Raw genomic sequence first — 20,085 nt, forward strand, 5'->3', positions numbered from 1 at the left:
TTCAGAGAAAAAAATAACACACTGGTGAGCTCTGCAACACAAAAATGCCTGGATGTCCATGAAAGACAACAGTGGTGGATGATCATAGGATCCTTTCCATTGTAAAGAAAAACCCCTTCACAACATCCAGCCAAGTGAAAAACACTCTCCAGGTGTTAGGCATATCATTATCCAAGTCTACCATAAAGAGAAGAATTCACGAGAGCAAATACAGAGGGTTCAACACAAGGTGCAAATCATCCATAAGCCTTGAGAATAGTAAGAACAGATTAGACTTTGCCATAAATCATCTGAAAAAGCCAGCACAGTTATGGAACAGCATTCTTTGGAGCGATGAAACTAAGATCAACCTGTACCAGAATGATGGGGGAAAAAGTATGGAGAAAGCTTGGAATGGTTCATGATCCGAAGCATACCACATCTGTAAAACACGGTCGAGGCATTGTGATGGTATGGGCATGCATGGTTTCCAGTGGCACTGGGTCACTAATGTTTATTGATGATGTGACAGAAGACAAAAGCATGCAGCTTGGTGAATTTGGAAGTGTATAGGGATATATTTTCTGCTCAGATACAGCCAAATTCTGCGAATTTGTTTGGACAATGACCCAAAACATACTGCGAAGGCAACCCAGGAGGTTGTCAAGGCAAAGAAGTGAAATAGTCTGCATTGGCTGAGTCAGTCGCCTGATCTCAACCTGATCAAGCAAGCATTTCACTTTCTGACAACAAAAAAAAAAGGCTGAAAGACCCATGAACAAACATCAACTGAAGACAGCTGCAGTAAAGGCCTGACAAAACATCACAAAAGAGGAAACCCAATGTTTGGTGATGTCCATGCGTTCCAGAATTCAAGCAGTCATTGCAAGCAAAGGATTTTTGGCAAAGTATTAAAGTATTTTATTTATGATTGTGTTAATTTGTCCAATTTCATTTGAGCCCCTGAAATAAGGGTACTGTGTATGAACATGGTTGCAATTCCTATATGTTTCATACAATATTTTTGTTCAGCCATTTAAATTAAATCTGAAAGTCTACTCTTCAATTGCTTGTCGGATGTTTTATTTCAAATCCATTGTGGTGGCATACAGAGCCAAAATTATGAAAATTGTGTTTATATCCAAATATTTCCAGACCTAGGTGTATGTTTAAAATATTCAATAAGACAACTGTGCAGCACATGGTTTCTTTATATGGAATTCAGGATGTGTGAAGGGAGAAAGTTATTAACATTTGTATGTATACATGTTTATATCAATTGGTATTCATTTAATTGCATGATGTTCGAGAGATGGTAAAGTATTTTCTCACAACTTAAAGTGAGAGGCTCTCTGATGTGGAAGAGGAGGTTTGGCCAGTGGTTTCTGCCTAGCAACAGATGAGGGGGCTGTTATTCTCCAGTTCCCTGTGTTGTGTTTGTATTCCATTATCACTGCCACTAACCTGTGAGAACAGGAATGGGAGAGACAGATACAGTGGGTCAAATGGAAAATTTCAATATTGAATTAGAGTACTAAATACAAAGTTTCCAACAAAAAAGTTATGTTCCTTACATTTCAATTCACCATACTTCACTTCCCTTTCTGATCTTTTGTGATATGTTTTACTTATTCCCCTTCTCTGCCCCTTCCATGCCAAATCCAGAACACAGACCATTTTGTGACTGAGGCTTTGGAGACATTGAGGTACCGTCCACAGAGCATTTATGAAGTAGGTCAAACAGCCAGATACCAGCCTTTAAACCTGAAGTAAGCAACACTTAGGGACTGTTTCAGACAGGAAACACCACGTAATTGATGTATCCATTTATTGAAAACAATGGAAGTATGATGTCTTGGCATGAGGTTCTGTTTCTTGAGGTAACTCACTGCCGTCACACAACATAAATACATGCTAATAATGATAATAATAATAATAATGCGTAAAATGTTAACATTAATAGCAATAATTACAGGCAATGAGCAAGATATGCAGTACCAATCCCCCCCAGCAGAAGGAAACACAGAACCAAACAGGTGGAGGCTGGGGCAGTGGGTGGGTTGGCAACCTCATGCTAGTACGACCGGCAGCGTACTGTAGCAGAAATGAGTGAGTCCCTCAAATATTCTTCCCTGTTTAAATAATGAAACTGAGACTGTGGTAGGAGCAGCCCCTACATCTGCTAATGTAGCTGAGTCAGTGCATCACTTGGGTTCTCTAGCTATGCTAATGTGTTGCATAAACATTTTTTTGAGTTTTTGAAGGGGAAGTTCACCCACATGGCCTTAACTTTGTCCTTTTTGTGTTGACCCACCCAAAGTATTTCAACATTTGCTTTATTTAGAGAGCCTTGGTTTTCACATTTTGCCAAATCATCACTTGCCATTGATTTATCTGCATGATGAAATAAAAAAAAATGATATCACACACTAGGGTAAATTTGTGTCTCATAAAAACAAAGTTAAAACAAAGGTCCCAAATCCAACCCTTGAAGAACACCAAAGGGTACTTTTGATATGTCAAAGAACATACCATCCACGCATATTAATTTATATCCTTTTCTGATATATATTCAATTAAACCAGGCAACAACTTGTCTGCGTAGTCCAATATGGGTTTCCAATCCCACCAATGGAATGGCATAATCAATGGCGTTGACTGCACTAAGAAGTATGAGGACAGAAGTCATTAATAATTTAGTCAAATGTTTTAGTCACAGGTCAGGAATGTATCAATGCTGAAATGAAGGCCAAGTTCATTTGTTGAATTTAGCTTTTTACTTAACTGCAACTGTATCTAAAATACGTTTTGGATCATTTAGTTTTTTGTTCTTCTCAATCTGTTGGAAAAGTAGGCTGATTGAGCAGATGTGAATGCTTTTTGATATTCCATCATACTGTCTATTTAGGCTAGTCTTCCAATTTAAAGCGCCATTTCTGTTCCAGTTTTCTGGAGGCATGCTTTAAGGCTCTGGTATTACACTCTGGTGGTCTGTTTACAGGGGAGCTAGTTTCTTGTTGTGTATTCCTTTTGTTTTTGATATTTTGACTGTATCTTAGGTATTACTCAGGATTAGGTTTAGATCCTGTGTTAGATCTTTAAAATATTTATTTACTCTGACATCCTTGGGTTGTTGGAGATTGTCTGGTTTTACAGCTTTTGAACGTCCTTGGTTGGAGTTGTAATGGGGGAAAACCAAGGGCACGTGGTGAACAGACAATCTTAGCTTGAACGTGTTTTATTTAAACTCGAAAGCCAAAAAGGAAGATAAGACCAAAAAAAACTCAGGTATGCAACATAAATAAAATAAACATAAGGTTTCTCGAGGAACGGGCTAGGCAGGCGGTGATGCCACAGCTGGGCTCAGTCACAGCTTGTAACCCAAACACACACAGCAGGCCATTACTCATTTACGTTCTCCACCTCACCTGCATTGGCTCCCATTCCCCTCTGACTAGCTGTGTGGATCAACCTTCATGACAGGCAAGTGCGCAGGGTAAAGTTCCAGACAGGTGCGCCTCTCCAGCTCTCTGCACATTCTCTGAACATTCATTGTCTTCAAGCACTCAGTCTCAATGATCAAGAACCTCCATGACAGATCTACAATATCTATTCCACAGGACCAAACAAGTCCCACTACGGTAACCAGGAGAGGCATCATTTAGGGCAGTAAATCCATCAGGCTTAAGCAAGGTTTCACAATGACATTCAGTTTATGATCAGTGATTCATTCATGAATGTGATTTTCTTCAATGAAAAGGATCCGACATTAACTAGTCCAGTTTTGAGTTGCAGGGATTTATTAGTCTTTTCTGTTAATGACCAAAACGGAAGAGGGATTTAGAGTGGGGAGAACAAGTATTTGATACACTGCCAATTTTGCAGGTTTTCCTACTTACAAAGCATGTACAGGTCTGTAATTTTTATCATAGGTACACTTCAAATGTGAGAGACGGACTCTAAAACAAATATCCAGAAAATCACATTGTATGATTTTTATATAATTAATTTGCATTTTATTGCAAGACTTAAGTATTTGATTATCTACCACCCAGTAAGAATTCTGGCTCTCACAGACCTGTTCGTCTTTCTTTAAGAAGCCCTCCTGTCCTCCACTCATTACCTGTATTAACTGCACCTGTTTGAACTCTTTACCTGTATAAAAGACACCTGTCCACAAACTCAATCAAACAGACTCCAAACTCTCCACAATGGCCAAGACCAGAGAACTGTGTAAGGACATCAGGGATAAAATTGTAGACCTGCACAAGGCTGGGATGGGCTACAGGACAATATGCAAGCACCTTGGTGAGAAGGCAACAACTGTTGGCGCAGTTATAAGAAAATGGAAGAAGTTCAAGATGATGGTCAATCTCCCTCGGTCTGGGGCTCCATGCAAGATCTCACCTCGTGGGGCATCAATGATCATGAGGAAGGTGAGGGATCAGCCCAGAAATACACGGCAGGACCTGGTCAATGTCCTGAAGAGAGCTGGGACCACAATCTCAAAGAAAACCATTAGTAACACACTACGCCGTCATGGATTAAAATCCTGCAGTGCACGCAAGGTCCCCCTGCTCAAGCCAGCGCATGTCCAGGCCCATCTGAAGTTTGCCAATGACCATCTGGAAGATCCAGAGGAGGAATGGGAGAAGGTTATGTGGTCTGATGAGAGAAAAATAGAGCTTTTTGATCTAAACTCCACTCGCCGTGTTTGGAGGAATAAGAAGGATGAGTACAACCCCAAGAACACCATCCCAACCGTGAAGCATGCAGGTGGAAACATCATTCTTTGGGGATGCTTTTCTGCAAAGGGGGCAGGACGACTGCACTGTATTGAGAGGAGGATGGATGGGGCCATGTATCGTGAGATCTTGGCCAACAACCTCCTTCCCTCAGTATGAGCATTGAAGATGGGTCGTGGCTGGGTCTTCCAGCATGACAACGACCTGAAACACACAGCCAGGGCAACTAAGGAGTGGCTCCGTAAGAAGCATCTCAAGGTCTTGGAGTGGCCTAGCCAGTCTCCAGACCTGAACCCAACAAAAAATCTTTGGAGGGAGCTGAAAGTCTGTATTGCCCAGCGACAACCACGAAAGCTGAAGGATCTGGAGAAGGTCTGTATGGAGGAGTGGGCCAAAATCCCTGCTGCAGTGTGTGCAAACCTGGTCAAGAACTACAGGAAACGTATGATCTCTGTAATTGCAAACAAAGGTTTCTGTATCAAATATTAAGTTCTGCTTTTCTGAAAGATTGCAATATTGATCACCACTTTGCTTTACTCGACCTAGATCGAATCACCGTCTCAAATTGAGAAAATTAGGTAACTCTGACTATGCTAGCAACACACTCCAGCAAGCAAGCAGACTAGGTAACAGCCTGCTGCCTGACCTGCACCTAGATTATCATGGTGAGGCTACCTGCACCTAGAGTATCATGGTGAGGTTACCTGCACCTAGAGTATCATGGTGAGGCACCTAGAGTATCATGGTGAGGCTACCTGCACCTAGAGTATCATGGTGAGGCTACCTGCACCTAGAGTATCATGGTGAGCTTACCTGCACCTAGAGTATCATGGTGAGGATACAGGAGTCTGGCTCTTGTCTTTGTTCCTAACAGAGGGGCACCATTCCTGCTAGGACAGAGTCCATCATTTCAGCAAGTCAGGTTTCTAAAACCTCTATCCCCCATGACTGGCAGAACTCTGCTTTCATTTCTCTACTTTAAACCATATTGCTTCGCCTAACTGAGCGGTTTCCGGAGACAAATATTCAATGCCTGCGGATCTTTCTAGCTGGTTTACACGCTGAAGCTATGTTCTGTTTTTTAAGCTGTGACTGTTTCATCTAAACATCATTGGTGCCAACATGGATTAGAATATTATCATGCTCTCTATACTTTTACAATTTCAGACTTCACAAGAACCTACTACTGATATTTCTGTATTTTTCTATTATACATTTACAAAAATTTATAAAACCCTGTTTTTGCTTGGTCATTATGGGGTACTGTATGTAAATTGTTGAGGGAAAATAAGTCTAGTGTCTGGCATATAATTAGGGACGGGAACCATTTGAAATATTTTGGTTTCAGAACCTAGTCTAGCTATGCATTTAGAGAGTAACCTTGAAGCATTCAGGTGTATTTTTTTAAAGAAAATAAGCTAAACCATATTTAATATTGGGTTCACTCACTGATCTTTTAACACAGTCAAAATACTTTATCTAGGCTTTATCCTCCCTGAACTTTTCGCATCCATGTTTTCTTAGATTTCTTGTGAATACATATTGAATACATACTTGAAGCAAATTGCTATTTTATATTACAGTAGTTGCATTTGTAAAAAAACTAATGCCAAAACTCCACTACATGATTACTTTTAGCTAGCTGGCTAGTAGCCATCTTCAGTCATGTTTTTAATAACGCTACCTGTGTCAACACGAGTAGCTTGGCCAGTAACAGTTTTTTAGGCCCCATGCAGTGCTGTACTACAGATTTGGTTAGTGCTGATCCCACATTTAACCAAGCATTAAAACATATATTTTACATACAATACCTGCTCTTAAATCTGATTTCTCTCTTCAACATGGTTTTGTCTTTGGTTGCAAAAATGTGGGGTCAAGGTAAAAAACAAACATTTTAATCAAGGCTAATATTTTTTATTCATCTGCTCACCTTTTTAATTTAATCTGTTTTTTATTCTGTATTTGTTTTGTTTTTCCTCAATTTGTATTTCTGATATTCATTTGTATGACTGGTCATGTACTGCAATGGTGGACTTGACCCCAAAATCCATTTTAAACTATCTCCACATGAAACTCTAAAGAAGAAAATGTTTGTGGGGTGGCATTTGAAAAACTTGAAAAACATCACTAGTTGAGCATTTGAAGAAAACAGTCTGCTTACTTTAGCCATGGTTTTTCCAGGTGTGTAGTTATATCTTTATAGCCATTGCCTAATTTATGAAGAACTACCTTTTTGCTAATTTTATTTCTTTGTTGTATGATACATGACTAAAGGCATGTGTCACCTCATAATACCCCAGTGAAACAGGAATTATTGAACACTTAAGAGTTCCAAATGCCTCAGATGAACTTGAAAAAATATACATATAACAATGGGAGGATTAATCTACTATATTTGGTTAATACAAATATTTAATAATTGTTTGTTTTGGAGAAAAATATATATTCTGGTGAAGATCTTTTTTTCAACTATTTCATCTCAATTAAAGGATAGATCTTGTGAAATTTGACCTTCATCTTAGGAATGTCAAGCTGATGAACAACAATTATGTTTTTATAGTCTAATAATTCTGGAGGGCAGTGTATGTTCTGATCTACATAAAACCACAATGGCATTCATAGATCTCCATTATTGGTGTGACATTTCCGGTTCTGGCCATTTTAGTTTTTGTGAAATGTCTACTAAAGAAAACCCAAACTGTTGTGTGCTATCAAGCTACTTCAGTTGTAAAATGTCTGTAGATTTAGCTGTTGATTGCTTCTACTAGTTCCTCTTGGAGTTGAAACATAAACAATGGCTGAATAATGAAGAATTGCATATTATATTATATTTTAAAGAGAGAACTGAAGAAAGAAAGGACTTCTTCTGCTGTAATACTTCAGCTCTTAACAATGTTAAAAGGTCAGCAGTAGAACTATTTCTCTTTTTAGGAACTGGAGAAAGCTGAGGGAATCCCTTTTGGTGGATATCTACCTTCTCTTGAAAGCACCTCTATTTGTTTGTTATTCTTCAGAATTATTATTATTTTCCTCCCAAACCCTACAAACAGAGTAAAACCTCTACATGCTTTGTAAGTAGGATAACCAGCAAAAACGTCAGTGTATCAAATACTTGCTCTCCCCAATGTACATCAAGCATTGTTACCAAGCAATTGTTTCAGTCAACTGAACATTTTAACGAAAGTAGTCAAAATTAAAAAGTACTGTATACATTTAAGATTTAAGACAATAGCAAATTCCCTAAGACTTTATTTTAAATAAGCAACGCTTGAATCAATTGTCATTTAAACTTCAGTGAGCCTATACACTACCAAAAGTTTGGGGTCTCTTAGAAATGTCTTTGTTTTCCATGAAAACATACATGAAATTCAATTAAACTACATTAAATGCAACACTTTTATTTTTGCCCCCATTTATCATGAGCTGAACTCAAAGATCTAAGACTTTCTCTATGTACACAAAAAGCCTATTTCTTTCAAATATAGTTCACAAATCTGTCTAAATCTGTGTTAGTGAGCACTTCTCCTTTGCCAAGATAATCCATCCACCTCACAGAGGCTAGAGCTGTTACTGACAAAAAAATCTGTCTATTAAATACTTTCACATTTTCAATGATCAGTATTAAAAATGTACTTATTTACTCTAATGTACATATATTCAGTACTAACCTTAATCTGTTTCATGTACTGGGAACATTTCTAGATAGTTTTTTATACATCTAAATCAAACAATTCCAACTTTGCTATGGATGAAGGGTTGGAAGATTTTGCTGTGGTATTTTTCTGGATTTTGTTATAATGTTCTGTATGTATCAATTTACATTTTAACAGTAGCGCTCTTCATCTTGATGGGTGATGGATGTTGAATTTGTTTTATTTGGAGTTGATTGAAAACATTCAAACAGCATATCGAAGTAGGATATTAGTAACAACAATACTATAATATACACTCACCTAAAGGATTATTAGGAACACCATACCAACATTGTGTTTGACCCCCTTTCGCCTTCAGAACTGCCTTAATTCTAAGTGGCATTGATTCAAAAAGGTGCCGAAAGCATTCTTTAGAAATGTTGGCCCATATTGATAGGATAGCATGTTGCAGTTGATGGAGATTTGTGAGATGCACATCCAGGTTCCAGGTCCACCACATCCCAAAGATGCTCTATTGGGTTGAGATCTGGTGACTGTGGGGGCCATTTCAGTACAGTGAACTCATTGTCATGTTCAAGAAACCAATTTGAAATGATTCGAGCTTTGTGACATGGTGCATTATCCTGCTGGAAGTAGCCATCAGAGGATGGGTACATGGTGGTCATAAAGGGATGGACATGGTCAGAAACAATGCCAAAGTGTGCCAAGAAAACATCCCCCACACCATTACACCACCACCACCAGCCTGCACAGTGATAACAAGGCATGATGGATCCATGTTCTCATTCTGTTTACGCCAAATTCTGACTCTGAATGTCTCAATAGAAATCGAGACTCATCAGACCAGGCAACATTCTTCCAGTCTTCAACTGTCCAATTTTGGTGATCCCGTGCAAATTGTAGCCTCTTTTTCCTATTTGTAGTGGAGATGAGTGGTACCCGGTGGGGTCTTCTGCTGTTGTAGCCCATCCGCCTCAAAGTTGTGCGTGTTGTGGCTTCACAAATGCTTTGCTGCATACCTCGGTTGTAACAAGTGGTTATTTCAGTCAAAGTTGCTCTTCTATCAGCTTGAATCAGTCTGCCCATTCTCCTCTGACCTCTAGCATCAACAAGGCATTTTCGCCCACAGGACTGCCGCATACTGGATGTTTTTCCCTTTTCACACCATTCTTTGTAAACCCTAGAAATGGTTGTGCGGGAAAATCCCAGTAACTGAGCAGATTGTGAAATACTCAGACCGGCCCGTCTGGCACCAACAACCATGCCACGCTCAAAATTGCTTAAATCACCTTTCTTTCCCATTCTGACATTCTGTTTGGAGTTCACCCCTAAATGCATTGAAGCAACTGCCATGTGATGGGTTGATTTGATAACTGCTTTAATGAGAAATTGAACAGGTGTTCCTAATAATCCTTTAGGTGAGTGTATAATAAATCAGAAAAAGGTAGTGTATGCACTCCAGTAAATTGCTAGTTTAACAACTAGACTACATCCACCGCACAGTAGACATCTAACGTACTAGTAAGAAACAATTGGTTTAGTTGGTGAGATTTATCTCAGGGGTGTCAGTGACACACATTAACTTTGACATTAGAGTGACATTTATACTGCCTGTTTTCCTAGGAATCTGAAAACACACAAAAAAGAAGTGAGAGATGCCTCACCACTAAGCTGATGCCCGGAAACATTTAACCCTAACCAAGACAGGGAACTACTTTGGCCTGAAGCCGTCATCAAACCTTGATGGGTGTGAGGAACTGAACAATGTTTTGATGATAGGAATGAATTCGTACTTGCTGTCAATAAACATAAAAATGACATGTGCCTGTGAAAGAATGTTAACTGGACCATCAGTCAAACTATGATATATAATTGATACACACAATTATTTCACATCTAACCAGATGAGACCTAAAGCCTTTCTGCTAATCAGGAAGTATTTAGTTGCTGACTGCATAATGTTATCCTAAACCAGATTGAGGTGAGTACTGTTCAGATTAAGGTGAGGATCAACAGAGTCCTCCATGCTGGAGTCTCCCATCAATACCCTCTATCAGGCTATTTTAGGTCACACATTCATGTTGCAAACCTCCCATTCCATCTCATGCCAAAGGTGCTCAACTGGATTGAGACGTGAGAACCACGCAGGCCATTGGACTAAACTGAAGTCACTGTTATGTTTGAGATACGTGGAACCAAGCTTGGTTGCCTGCTGCTGTGGCCCCTGTGCTTTAAAGTTTGATATGTTGTGCATTTGGAGGCGCCCTTCTTCACACCACGGTTGTGAAGAGAGGTCATTTCAGTATTTGTGGCCTTTGGCACAGTTTGAATGAGTCTGGCCATTCTTCCCTGTCCTTTCTCATTAACCAGGTGTTCTTTTGGTTTATCAACCGATTCTCTGTCGAGATACTAGTGCATGGAATTCCTAGGAGGTAATCTGTTTCTGAGATGCTGTATCAGGAGTACATTGGCCTGAATGGTGTGTGTCTTTCTGACGCTGTGGAGCTGAGCAGGGACACTCAGGATGACGTGGAGGCAGAATGACCACGATCCCTACCCTATAACACACATGCTTAGACTAGATGTCATCGGTATGACGCACATACTGTCTATCTGGAACTGAAACTGAACTGCATATGCTTTCAACTGTGTAGCTCTTACACTATGTACTCAACTTTCCATACTTTCTTTAGCATTATTCGGATGCCTGCCATTTTAAATGTTACCCACAAATTTCCTATCTCATGCCGATTTTAGAGATAATTCTGACCAAGACCAGACATTTTTGTTTAGGTTCCACCAATGACTGATGTATGTTGCATGCTAATATTCTTCAATGATGTATGCTTTTAAATTAATAAAAACAAAAATTCATATTTTTCCATGTTTGGTTATGTCCACGTGTAGATAATATAATGAATGTTTTATTGTTGTATTGTATTGCCAGAATGTTTTTACAGAGGTAATTACCTTTGGTGACATCAAAAGGTCACCATGTTAGAGAAGTGAGAGTCAGGATGACAGACGAGTTGCCAGTTCAAGGGCTGTTCAAGTGGATTTTTTTCCAGTAATACGTGGTGAATTCCCACTACCCAATTGATTATGAACTAAACATAGGCTTCAGGAAAAGTTGTTTTGATTTAGCAATGTTGCAAGTAGAATTGCAGCCAGGTGCTTCTGTTTCATCTGACAAATAGGCAGAATGTAATTCATCAGGAAGGTCGTCATGACAATGACAGTAAATGTGATGGACATGAAAAAGTCCAAACTTTTAAGGAAAAACTAGAGAAGAGTAAACTCTCAAGATAATCCTAAACACCAATTGCAGTTCATTATTACAGTTTATTCACTGCATGGGAACAAGAAAAGTGCCATGAATTGTTCTAAATCTACATTGTTACTGTTATCTTGTATTACTCCATGGTCAGTTCCCAAAATATTATGTCTTCAGCTCAAGATACATAAAGGAAAACAAGTTGTCACACCAGCATGAAAATAAGATAGAATGTTACACTCCAGGCAACCACTGTTCTTGTCATGTCTGCAACGTCCCATGTTGCTGTTTCAAGTTCCCCTCATTCCATACCGGTTTCCAGGTTCCCCCCGTTCCCAGTCTCCTGCCTTTTAAGCACACCTGTTGTCCATTGTGTTAATTATGTTAAAATGTATTCGTTGCTTAGGTTCATTGTCTAGTCTTGTTCTCACATGTGATATGAGGGCCATTTGGCTTTCGGTTTCACAAAAATGTTTAGGGTACAAAGGCCATTGAGTGAAATAACTGATGTTTTATCCACATAAAAAGTTACATTTTCATGTTTTAATCCTTGAAATTACATCTACTCCCCGTCAACATTTGTATGGATTCTGGCGTTTATTTCATTTCAGAGGTTTTAGTTGGGAGCGTTCACATGACGACAACAAACAGGCTACGGCAGGGTTTTTTCAAATATTAACCTATGAAGGACGGAGCCTGCTGTTTGTTTTTTTTGTTCTACCTCATCGTTAATTGGACCCACCTGGTGTCTTAAGTCTGAATAGGTCCCTGATTAGAGGGTTGCAATGAAAAAATGGAGTGGAACTGGGCTACGGTATTGACAGTTAAGTAACGTCAAGTCTAGCTAGCCAGAGGCATAACATTACCTCAGTTACCCAAAAGTAAACTGCAAAGTACCCTTTATCACAATCACCTGCGCTAATGAGTACGACCTAAAAAAAAAAAAAATGCCTTTTTTGTGCGCGGAGCAAGTCATTCTTGTTTTCTAATCTTTCACCACAAATGCTTCCATTTCGAGTAATGTGAAATCTGAGTTTTCAAAAAGCATTCAGGTGTATTCTCCCAGGTGTATGGGCCAGTCACATCCAGGAACCACAAGGTCCTGTCCTCATTCCAGCAGCAGTATACAGTTGATTTAACATTCAAAGATAATTACTGCTTAGTGTGACACAGTCAATATATTTAATTGGATTTTAAATAGTATTTTGGCAGGCCTTTAATCAATAAACAGGATATTATTCTTACAGAAATGTATTGGTATTCATTATGCAATTAATACACAGATCATGATGATAACTATCAAATACTACATGACTCCCCGTTCTCTTAAATATCCTGTATGACATCATGGAGTCAAAATATAGAGCAAAATATTTTTGTACTTCGGAGCAAGACATTATTGTTACTAGCCACAATGATTAATGCAGATGTTTTGTTTTTATCTCCTGTTAGTATTTTTTCACAAACATAGGGTTACAATTACAGAATACATGTTGTCATGAAAAGCACTTTGAAAAATCCCTGTATTGGATATGCAATGGGCTTAGAAATGCCATAGAAATAGTGTGATATGTTAGGCAACTACAATTTAGGTTGTCTGTGTGCTTCACAATCTGTAGGGTCCACCAGAAGCTGTTTCGTCTGCTGCCGGGAGGGAACCAGCAGGCTCTGCCCTCGGCTGGCGTCTTCGATCCTTTCTCTGGACTAAACCATAGTGCGAATTATACAATGATTTAGGCCATTGACTCTCCTGGGCTTTCCTCCCACTGCTATATTGATGTCAAACCCTATATCTACAACAGCTAATCCTCCATTATCTCACTGCTCATGACTAAGCACCAGTGTTAACTAACATTAGATAATATATGACATTTTATATTTTATTGGTAATAAAATGCCAATACAAAATGCCAAGCCATGGGCACACAACGAGTCAGAAAATATGTACATTAGGGATAATCTCCAAAAGATTTATCAGCTGTTTTGGCCAACCTTAACCAACGGCAAAACTCAGGACTCATTAGCAGTTTTCCATCATTACATTTCCATGCAGTTTAAGCCAGAAAAAAATTATTTTAAATGTCCTACCTTAACCAACTTAACCCAGGGACACCTTTGAAGGGAGGGAGAGCATCACAACACATCTTACCAGCACAAAAGCTGTTTAACTCTTGCCGGGAATTTGCAGTACGTCACTCATGCGTCTTTTATGTGTCACTAATTAACCACCCCCCACTACAACAAGTGAACTATGAAGACATTCATTCATTCATTCAATATAAGGTTGAATGAAAGACTCTATGGCAGTGTAAAATCACACATTTTGACTCTATGGCAGTGTAATACCATGTAATATTCTCTGCCATAAAGTCAAAATGTGTGTGTATCCCCAGCCTTATATTAAATGAATATGTCTTCAAAGTTCCGGTTTACCTGTTGTAGTAACAGGGCTGTCATTAAAAAACCCCACTGCGACGTTGGGGGTGAGGCAGGCAGAAGAGATTTCCAACTAATGTCAAGGTTAAGAAATTGTATGGTCCACTTTAGGGGTGTCTGAAATCGCATCACAAGGTTCTTCCAGGCATGCTTATGGTAAATATATTGTAATATTTATAATTATAGGTAAGAACAGTATATAAATGTTTCGACCCCCCCCCCCCGACCTGCTGTTTTCATCTCTTTTGGGGGGGACCAAGTCTTCATTAGGAGGGTGAAACCCCCCCAATCCCCAAGTAATTCGAACCCTGGCCTAAACCATCTTCACTACAACCCTTAGAGAGGGAATGGAGGGAGAGGGATGTTTTTGGAGAGATCTGACCTGGGTGTGATGTGTCTCTCTCTGCTTTAGCCTCTGTGGAGGGCAGCAGTAGCCCAGTTTGAGCGAGCTATCGGCCCAGCAGAGCAGGAGGTTGCATGCAGACTGAAGGCGTACATTGCAGATGTACAGGACAACCCACAGCAGGTGAGAATGTCACTTTGAATTTCTTAGCACTTCTAATCACATGAACTCCCTTTTAATTGTTCTTTAAATCCTAATCTCCTTATTGACTTTGATGTATCCAGCTACTACAGGCCTCAGAAGCACAAGGAGCTGGTAAAACGAGTCACCGTTAGTAAGGAGTTACACTCAGAGACAGAGACCCTGCTGGCCAGGTTGCTGGATTACATTGAAGGTTATGTACTTTAAAACTCCACTCAGAGTACAATCATTATATTGTTATTGATGTGACCCCTCATGTCCTAATCCAGAATGAATATTTGACACCACAGGTCTGAAGACACACTTTGAGGGCCATGGCGCACCCTGGGAGTCTGACCCCCTAGCAGGCCTTCCGGAGGTCTTCAACAACACTGTCCCTGAGCTGGTTCATAAGGTGTGTATTCTGTGTCTCCTATTCTGCATGCCTTTAAGAAAGCATTTGTGTGTTGAGATGATTGATTATTTGTCTGCCTCTCAGGTGGAGGACTCTAATAAGATATCAGAGGCTGTTCTGTCAGAATTGACAGGATTTCACTCATTCTTGCAGTTCTGCGATGACCTGAGACATACTCTCTAACCTCTCTGACCAAAAGTCAGGTTTCACCGGAGAACCATAAAGCTGTTTGTCTATATCAACTTTGCCCTGGCCTATGAGCATATACTTATACATGTTACCTCCCCAGCCCATCATTAATCTTTAAACGGACTCTGTGTAGAATTCTGCCTCTAAACAAACACACACCTCCTCCTCGTCTTCCCTTACTGAACGAGACCGGAATGGTGTTAGTCCAGGATGGTGGGAAGGGTAGTTCTGAGTGTCTAAAGCGGGTATAAGGAGACTACAAGTCACTGCAAACTGATAGACGGACTAGAAAGTGTGAATGGGAAATTACTCAGGCTTTGGATGAATTTGTATGAAAATATCATTTGAAACATGAACTGCAGATTTGTTCTCGTCATTTCTGGTTGTCTTTGAGCTAGTAGTACAGTAACAATCTTACATATTGCCCAATTAAAAACAATCCTTTTGAATGTCTATTTCCCCACTGAAACACAATCCGAGTTCCCAGTCCAAAGAGTCAGGAAGCTGAAGATCACCAGGCAGGGATGGTCCCAAAGAGCTGGAGGTGTACATAAAAAAATAACAGTTGGCTGGAGAGCGACTCTCCAGTGAGAACCGTAAACGGAGAAGGTGCTAAACTTGTTGAGCGTGGACCTGCTGAGACAGCAGCAGAGCTCTAAGGATGGACTGCAGGAGTTACACACTGAGTTCTCTAGTTTGGATGCACAGATAAGCACAGAATAATAAAGAGTAGGAGGCTTTGCAATGGAGATAGAGAGGTTTAAACATTTGAACCATGCATTCATGGCTTCAGCTCAGTCCCATCCGCAAGGAGTAAAACAAAATAAGATAATTGAAATGCATTCATGTTAGCACTGTGTTAAATGGCTTAAAATATTAATATGCCTGATCTGGGATGTTCAATCCAATAAAGGGACTTTCTGCAGAGTTTAAATGGGTCCCAGAAAATTGCATTGATGTGCCGATATGTGTCACAGGTAATCAAAACGACTACATTTTAAACATGGAATTTCATGTCTAGCTGAAAGTGAAAGTGATCCTACTTAGTAATACATGTAAGTAATAATTTGTATTTATGCTGAAATCATACTTCAATTCATAAAACCTTGATAGATGAAGCCAACCACCTAGGCCTGTTGCTCCATGCAAAGGCTTACATCTTATAGCAGACCATACTCCTGTGTTGCTTAAACAGATCGGGCCCAAACACAACATCAGCTGTTTTTAGACCTGCAGTCCCAGAGCTCAAGAAAGGGAGGCAGTCTCTGCCTTACAGTGGTAGGCACATGAGACAGAGCTACTTTTATAGTCATGTTTATCTTCCTTGAAAAAGTGTGTAGAGGGAATACATGGAAATAAAACTAGCTCTTATTGGGATGGTTTGTCTTCTTCTACTGGTCAGGTAGTTGTCTTCTTGTTTGTATTGTAATTTTGTGGTATAAGGGAAACCCCACTCCGCCCACACCAAAGTGTTCTTCTGCGTCTGCTGATAGTCCGGATATGATGTGCTACACTTCAGTTTCTGTGAAATCAAGAACCAAAACTCAGTCTCTCCTCGGACACTGAAAACGTGCTTTGGTGATGAAATTGAACTTCCTTATGAATATATTATGTCTAGAGGATAATCTAGAGGATTACTTAAAAAAGAACATAATACCCTCTACAAGTTTCAAACACACTGTATGTTTGTACTGACATACTATTTGTATTGTTGTGCCAGGTAGACATGGAGGTGTTAGTGGAGGAGCTCCTGCTAAATGTCAAATGTAGGATTGGAAGAAGAATTTAAAGGCCTTGAAGATCCAGGGGAAAGAGTTAGACCGACTGCCCAGGTACACGGCCTCCTGACAGCTTCTTATGATCAGACCACCTCGAAGGTGATTCCGTAGTTTTTTCTCTGTTAGTCTGGACAAGGTGGACTGCATCTCTATGAACTGTGATCCAGTTATGCAGCAATTGATGACCTCATTCTGATTTTTTTTAGTTTCTTTGATGTCACTCAGGATGTCCATGCAAGATAATACCTGGTTTGTAATTTGACAGTTATTAATTCAATGTTCTGTATATATGCAAATCTCAGACAGATCCCTCACTGTAAGTTACTATGGCCCCCTAGTGGCAGCCTAGACAGAGAACTCATTTTATTTTCTTTCTTTTTTTTAACAAATTCCCTACAAAATGTCTGTTTGATGAAGGAACATAATTTATCTTAATTTATTTTTAATTCTTGCCTGAATAATTAGAATCCAGCATGTTTTCAAGACTGAACTTCATTGTGTGCTTGCTAGCTAGGATGGAAAGAAGCCTGTCTACAGAGATGTACAGAGATAACAGATGACCATGGTTGTGTGAAGAACCAAGCTAAAAGGCTAATCCTGAATTACTATTGAAGTGGGTTGTGACCTCAGGGGCTTTGTAACTGCCTGTGCATCATCCAAGTAGGTGCTGCATTTTGATAGTAGTGAACAGTAGCAAGTGTGAGTACAGAGCCACAGACGGCGTGGATGGCAGGTAATCGTAAAGTCTCTGGGCTCCCTGGTGCGTTCGTGTATACAAGTAATCAATCAAAAATCTTTGAGATTTTATCTTATCATGCCCTATTTAGATTAGAACATGTCAAGTGATAACGCTTGCACAGATCCCCAGCCTAAACTCCCAAGAAACAAGCAACAACAAAAAATGTATGCACAGTGGCTAGGAAAAATAGCCTAGTAGGGTCAGAACCTAAGAGGAAATGTGGAGAGGAGCCAGACTCTCAGGTGTGGCCAGCTGTCTTCTGACTGTGAAGATTATAAGAGTACATTAGTGTGTTTGGCTATATCGGTGTATGTGTGTGTTCAGATGATTAATGGGTCAATAAATACAGGTGGGCTGAATCCAGAGTCTTTAGGTTGAATCCAGACCATCTGGGGGGGCTGTAGGCAGTGACCACAGGAATCGTCAGACAGAAGCTAGATCTGTTATCAAAGGAACTATGAAAGTTGAATATATTATTAATATGTATTATTTCCTGATGATGAACTATCTTGTGACAAAATGCTGTTACTCCAGTTTCCATTTGAATAAGTAAGTATAACACATTTTTGTTTTCCTTCTTTCACTTCCCTTCCTGATGTTTTACTTGTCTTACTGTCTTTATTTTTCTCTCCTTCTCAATTCCTCTGCCTTTCCCTCCCCTTTCAGGCATACCAAGACTACATTTGTGTGACTGCGGCTATTGAGCATTTTCAAAATATAACAAATTCAAAAGGAATTCAGATCCCTTCACTTTTTCTTGATTTTCTTATGCTACAACCTTCTTATAAATTGTAAGAAATATTTTTCATCATTTTAAACCGTATACCCCATAATGACCAAAAACAAGGATAAAAAACATAAGTAGTGATAATGATGGATGAACCTTCCCTTTAATGTCATGTTATATAAACCCCAGTTCTGTAACTTTGCCGGTGTCTGGCAGTTGGAACGCATGATGGAGAGCAACCAGACGGGTCTAAGTGGACAGACACAACGCTTACGATGTGCACCGATACACAAACCCACCCCTTTCTCCTGTAGGTGCAGGTGATGTGAATTCAGCCTAAAAAATGCAAATGTTTGGACAATGATTTAGAAAGTTATACATGTCTAGATAAGGTCCCACACTTGACAATGCTTGTCAGAGCAAAAACCAAGCCATCAAGTCCAAGGAACTCTCGATAGATCTCCAAGTTAGTATTGTCTTGAAGCTCAGATTTGGGTAATACAAAAATCGCTAAAGCATTGAAAGATTGCTAAAGCATGTGAAATGGAAGCATTTTGGATACACCAAGACTCTTCATTTGTGCTGGCCAAACTAAGCAAAGAGCAGAGAGGTGACAAAGAACCCTCCTCTAACAGTTTCAGAGATTCTCTACGGAGATGGGAGAACCTGCAGGAGGGAACCATCATCTCTGCAGCACCATCAATCAGACCTTTACGATAGAGTGGCTAGATGGAAGCCACAAAGTGTTTTTCTCTGCAAAGAAAGCTCTTTTAACAACATGCTCTAAAATTGGTCAGCAGTAGAGTATTTTTCACTACCTAGAAAACTGAGAATGCTGAGGGAATCCCTTATGGTGGGTATGTACGTTGTGTTAAAATCCCCTGGATTTATGGTAAGCAGTTTGTCTTTCTTCTGAAATGTTTCTTTTCTGGTTGTGATCTGATCTTTCCTCCCACACACCTCGTCCACTTCTCTTCTTCACTTCCTTTAATAAGGTTATGCTGTCTGTGTGTCCAGGTAAGTCTGTGGGAGGTGCGTCTAACTGATCTGGATGAGTATCTGGTCAGTCTGAATACCATCCAGAGGCGCTGGGTCTATCTGGAGCCCATATTTGGACGGGGCGCCCTGCCCAGGGAACAGTCCCGCTTCAAACGGGACTGTTATCATGTAGATTATGACAAAACATCTTGTTTAAACAGAATAGCCTAAAATGCAACAAGACCAGATGCTGTACGGAGGAGATAGAAATTGTAAACTTCTAAACCTGTGATTGATATGTATCACATAAAATGTATCCAGCATGCACTACAATCGATTGGTGTTCCCCAATTTGATATTTTTGATGTGATGAAACATTCTTCTTCAATATACATAATCATTATTTCACAAAGTTCTGTGAAAATGCTTCAGAGGTGAGAGAGCAATTTAACCTTCTGATGTGGCAATATCTCTAGCTCAACCCTGCTCTCCTTGAGTGAGTGTTTTATGCATGGTGAGAGAGTACAACAATTACTTCAAGCCATTTATGAACATAGACAAATCTTTGTCATTATTCCCCTTGCATTTAAGATGCATTCAACACAGCGTAGCTCGTTATTTACTTCTTTTTTATATACATACAGCTCTT

This window comes from Esox lucius, chromosome 1, assembly GCF_011004845.1.
Source record: "Esox lucius isolate fEsoLuc1 chromosome 1, fEsoLuc1.pri, whole genome shotgun sequence".
NCBI classification, from domain to species: domain Eukaryota; kingdom Metazoa; phylum Chordata; class Actinopteri; order Esociformes; family Esocidae; genus Esox; species Esox lucius.